The sequence below is a fragment of the Coffea arabica genome, chromosome 9c (genome assembly GCF_036785885.1).
Source record: "Coffea arabica cultivar ET-39 chromosome 9c, Coffea Arabica ET-39 HiFi, whole genome shotgun sequence".
In the NCBI taxonomy this organism is placed as follows: domain Eukaryota; kingdom Viridiplantae; phylum Streptophyta; class Magnoliopsida; order Gentianales; family Rubiaceae; genus Coffea; species Coffea arabica.
In genome coordinates, this window is record NC_092326.1 from 23,370,346 (window position 1) to 23,375,097 (window position 4,752).

At 38.9% G+C, this 4,752-nt stretch overlaps 1 long non-coding RNA gene and 1 other non-coding gene across 2 annotated transcripts; both read left to right on the forward strand.

The window, feature by feature from the left end:
• Positions 1-650: 650 nt before the first annotated feature.
• LOC113715237 (small nucleolar RNA R71) lies at positions 651-757 on the forward strand. Its single transcript, XR_003453879.1, has one exon. It is a non-coding gene; the product is annotated as a small nucleolar RNA R71 (small nucleolar RNA).
• A 1,305-nt stretch (positions 758-2,062) lies between these two features.
• On the forward strand, positions 2,063-4,548 carry LOC140014362 (uncharacterized). Its single transcript, XR_011821121.1, has 3 exons — positions 2,063-2,207; positions 3,589-3,673; positions 4,304-4,548. It is a non-coding gene; the product is annotated as an uncharacterized lncRNA (long non-coding RNA).
• Positions 4,549-4,752: the final 204 nt, after the last annotated feature.

The window sequence follows — 4,752 nt, forward strand, 5'->3', positions numbered from 1 at the left end:
TGTATCATTTCTTGCTAAAACTGTGTAGTTGAATTAGTTATTGTCTTCCCCATATCCTCCAAAGATAAGGTTGCACTAGGAACTGGATTATTCAATATCTGTGGCTGAACTGATTGTTGATGCTGTGGTTGTGGGGGCCTGTATGGACCTTGAGTCTATCGGCCACCATAACTAAAATTTGGATGATCTCTCCACCTCGGATTATAAGTATTTGAGTAAGGATCGTATCTCCTTTGAGGTGGACCGTGCATACCCTCGGGATCTTAACTCCTTTGAGGCGGATCATGCATACCCCCATCTACTGAACTTGGTATAGCATGTTTTGCTGAAGTGTCGGACACATGTCTAGAGGATGTGTTACCAAAGAGCAAACTCCACAAACTCTTGCTACTTGTGTATTCCCAATAGCAAATTGATGAAACATTGATGTTATTTCCGAAATTTGTCTTTGTATCTTCAAAATTCCAATTTCATTAACATGCCTTGTTTGGTGGATTGCTTGACATCCAAATTATTGAGAATTTTCAGCCATATTAGAAATTAGTATACTAGCCTCTTGTAGTGTTTTATCCACCACTGGCAACATCAATTGTATTTCTTTTCGCTTGCAATAACTTTCATAGAAGTACTGAATCAGTAATTGCTCACTTATCTGATTGTGGGGGCAACTATTACACAATTTTTTAAAATGCTCCCAGTATTCATAGAGGATTTCTCCATCAAATTGTTGAATACCGCAAATTTTCTTCCTTATATTTGCCGTTCTCAATGCTAGGAAGTACTTCTATAAAAACTGCTCTTTCATGGCATTCCAAGTGCTGATTGATCTAGAAGGTAAATTATACAACCAATCCTTAGTTGCATCTCTCAACGAAAATGGAAAATCCCTCAGCTTCACCTGATCTTCTGAAACTCCTTGAGGTATAAAACTTGCACAAACTATGTGTAACTCCTTCAAGTGCTTCTGAGGATCTTCTCCATATAATCCGTGGTAGATGGGCAATAGTTGAATAAGTCCAGACTTCAACTCAAAATTTGTATTAGCATCCAAAGTTGTATAATCTGTGACGACCACACCTTCCCCTAGGGCATACCCCAACGGTTAGCTCTCGCCAGGACTCACTCACTCATATTAACTTCAGAGATAATATTAACTGCAAAGTAAGCATAAAATTCCTCAAGAAATATTGCATCTATCCAACTTCACAAAACATTCATACTTAGGTGCACAGCTAAACGGATAAAAATACAAGTAATTCAATCACCTCACCAAGTGTAAAAAGGATGACAATTACTTAAAATGAGGACTACAACTTTCGAGTTTCACTATTCTTTGAATGCCAAATCAATAACACTATAATTCTTCAATATACCATGTACATGCTACAAATCAGCTACAAGATCCCGGTTAGCCTTTGATTTCAATATCACGTGATATTAAGGGCATTTTGTTCTATTTTGTACGAATTTAGTAGAAAACTCTAGTTTCTTTTGGTATTGTGATAACTCAAAAAATTAATTAATTATATGTATGTTATGAATCCTTTTATTTTAATTGCTTAGATGTTAGAAAATTACATATAACAAATGAATGGTTAAAATAAATGCATAAGTGAATTTCTATAACAGATTGAAAATTTAAACGCCACTTGAGTTATGCAAAATTCTAGCTATAAATCCACTCCTACTACCGAGGTTTAGGTCCCAATTTGATGCTCATTCACCTAGCAAAATATGCTAGAAAACTTGTGAGGAGCAAAGATGAAAACCGTTTAAGATTCAAGGACCAAACGATGAATACCGAAATTGCACTTTAGTCCTTTACTATATTTAGCCAAAAAGAAAACACTTACTCTGATTCTGGTCAGCTTGGCCGAGAATATGAAGGTTGGAAAGCCTTGAATCTTCATGATTTTTGCCCAGCCAAAGCATGACAAAGTGAGTGGGAACACTTGTCAATTTTCCAAGCCATTGAGTTGGCAAAACTCCAATCCTTGTCATGCTAGCTTAGGCTACTATAATACCAGACATCCAGGCGTAGTAAACACTTTGGCAATCTTCTCATCTTCACCGAAACTAGCAAGAAACTATCAGCTCACTTACTACAAAAATTGCACGCAAAGCTGGCCAAAACCAATTCGGTTGAGAGCTGGATTTTTGCTGCACATCTGGTGGAATTTTTCTTGCACTTTACTGCTTTTTAAAAGGTACCATGAGCTATACACCTATTTCATTTATAATTCATTTACGCATCTTATATATCTAGGAAATCAAGTACCCCTGCTGAAAAACAAAAAAAGAAATCCTATTATAAACATGCATATGAGCAGTTCGTGATTTTCCAGCTTTGTAGTTCAATTTCTATGCCAATTTTATGATGATTCTTGCCTAAATTTTGGCTATATATGTTGCTATGCATGCTGGATACTAGGTGTACTTGTTTGATTGATAAGCTCTTGAGCAATCAAGACTAATTTGGGAATCAAAAAAAAAAAAAATGGAACCATATGCCACAAACTCAGTCTCTTCGGATAAAACAGGGGACTGAAATCAGTTTTGGTAGAGCAACTATATCTTGGGCTAGAAAACTCGGATTGGGATGCCGTTTGTAGCGTTAGAAACTAGCTTCACAGAACTATCTCTGGTATAAAAATCAGTTCCAAATTCCTTCCCTATAAATACCAGTAAATCGGCAAAGTTTACTGTTTTTTTTTCGGAACCTGTTTTGCTGGACCATTTGAGCAGCCTGTTTACAACGACTTTTGACCCAATTCTGATCCGAATTTGAACCTGAGTCCTTCAGAGAAATTGTAGCTTCTTAAGTGCTTGTTGTGCCTACAAAATTTCAGGTCAAACAGAGGTGTGTAGGCTGAGTTATAGCCGAAACCCTCACTTAGCTTACAAATTCTGGTTTGACCACGTTTTGTAGCTTAGCTTCTGACCATGCTCAGTTCGCATGGATAATGATGAAACTGGGTGGTGATGTCTTCATAAAACCTGTGGAGCTCCGTTTCAGATTCAAAATGGTATAAAGTGCGTCCAAATCCGAGCTTCGTAGCTCCAGTTAGAGCCAAAATAAGATCGTGTGTCAGAACTGCCTGGAACACTGGGCAGTTCTGACAGGTACTTTGACACCCGCTTTTCGTTTGGTTTTGAGTTGATCCAAGTCTTGGCCAAAACATAAAAGTTTTAGCCTTATGTCTTAGATTTCCAATGCTTTTGGAATTTCTTGATTTGGGTCTGTGAGTTGTGAGTTATGGTTCTTCCACTAGACCCTGTCTGTCATCTAAACGTGCGAACTCCTGGCACGTTGTTCCATACTTATGACCTGATTCCGTTCAGAACTGGATTGAAGTGTCTTCATGAAAGTTATAGCTTTTCTCCTTAGCTTCGTGACGGTATCTCATACGCCTTGATCCGACAATCGTAACCTACATTGTGTTCAAAACAGTTCTTGACGCCAAAACGGACAAGTTTCCGTTTCCGTTTTCCATTTCCGCGCGCGTATGGGTGCATTTGCTGTTTTCCTTATTCGTATGCATTTGGATACCTGTTTGAGCAATGTTATGACTCGACCTTCTGTCACAGACGGTAACGAAATGCTCGGAGGCGGTGGGACCCACTGACGGTTGAGTTTGACCCAGTGCCGTTTTTGTCTACTTTTGTACTCTAAGTAAGTAACTGGGGCGTTTATGTGTTAAATGTCACCAATATGAATTGTGTGTGATATAAGGGTGCTTAGGCGAGCGTGTACTTTATTTCACTCGACCTAAACCCTAATTTGTATTTGCAATAGATATGAATTATGATATGTGAACTGTATTGGGACTGAATCCCAGAAGCATGTGGCTTGGAATGACCTTTTGTGTGTGTGTGATGTGAAACTATGAGTGGGCCCGATCTAAAGGCTAGACGGACTATTCGAGCCAGTTAGGGATTGGTCGAAGTTAGTCCAAACTATCCTTAAGATCACCAATTTTGTGAATGCAATTCGAATACGATTCGAAGCTCGAGCCATTTGTGTGTGTATGGATACTGGCCAGAGTGGGCGTAAGGTGGTCGGAGGAAGAAAGTGGAGTTCTACGGACCATTCCTTGTGGTCGACGGAGGGTCGACAGGTGGTCACGCGTGGCGAATGACTTGGCTTTGGAGCCAATCCGTATCCTTGAATTGTTTTGTTACTTTGCTTTGACTTTGATGTATTTGTGGCATAAATATCTGACTTGATGCAAAATTACCATTTTGCCCCTGCTTGCTTACTAAGCTTTAAGCTTACCGTTTTTCTTTGTTATTTCCTTAACAGGGGTCGTACGCGGGGATCACACTTCACGAGAGTTATAACCCTAGAATTTACCTTTGAAATTATACTAGTTGGACTTTCTAGGATGTTTTTCTCACAGTTAGAGTTAGGACTCTGTGTAAGATCCACTTTGTGGTTTTAGTCTTCGCTTTTGTGTGATGTAGTGGACTGGAATATCCCTTTTGAAGATGTATATATTGTAAATGGTACTTTTGGAGATGTATAAATGTGAATAGTATCTTTTGGTATTATGATTCTTTTATTGGACAAATTTATGTTTTACACTGGTTGGAGATGTACTTAGAGTAAATGTTCAGTTGTCCAATAGTGATGTTATCTCTGAAATTAATGTAAGTGAGTGAGTCCTGGCGCAAGCTAGGCAGGCTGTCCGCCAAACCCTTTGGTACGCCTCTGGGTGCGGTGGGGTCGTCACACTAGTACTATAATACAGT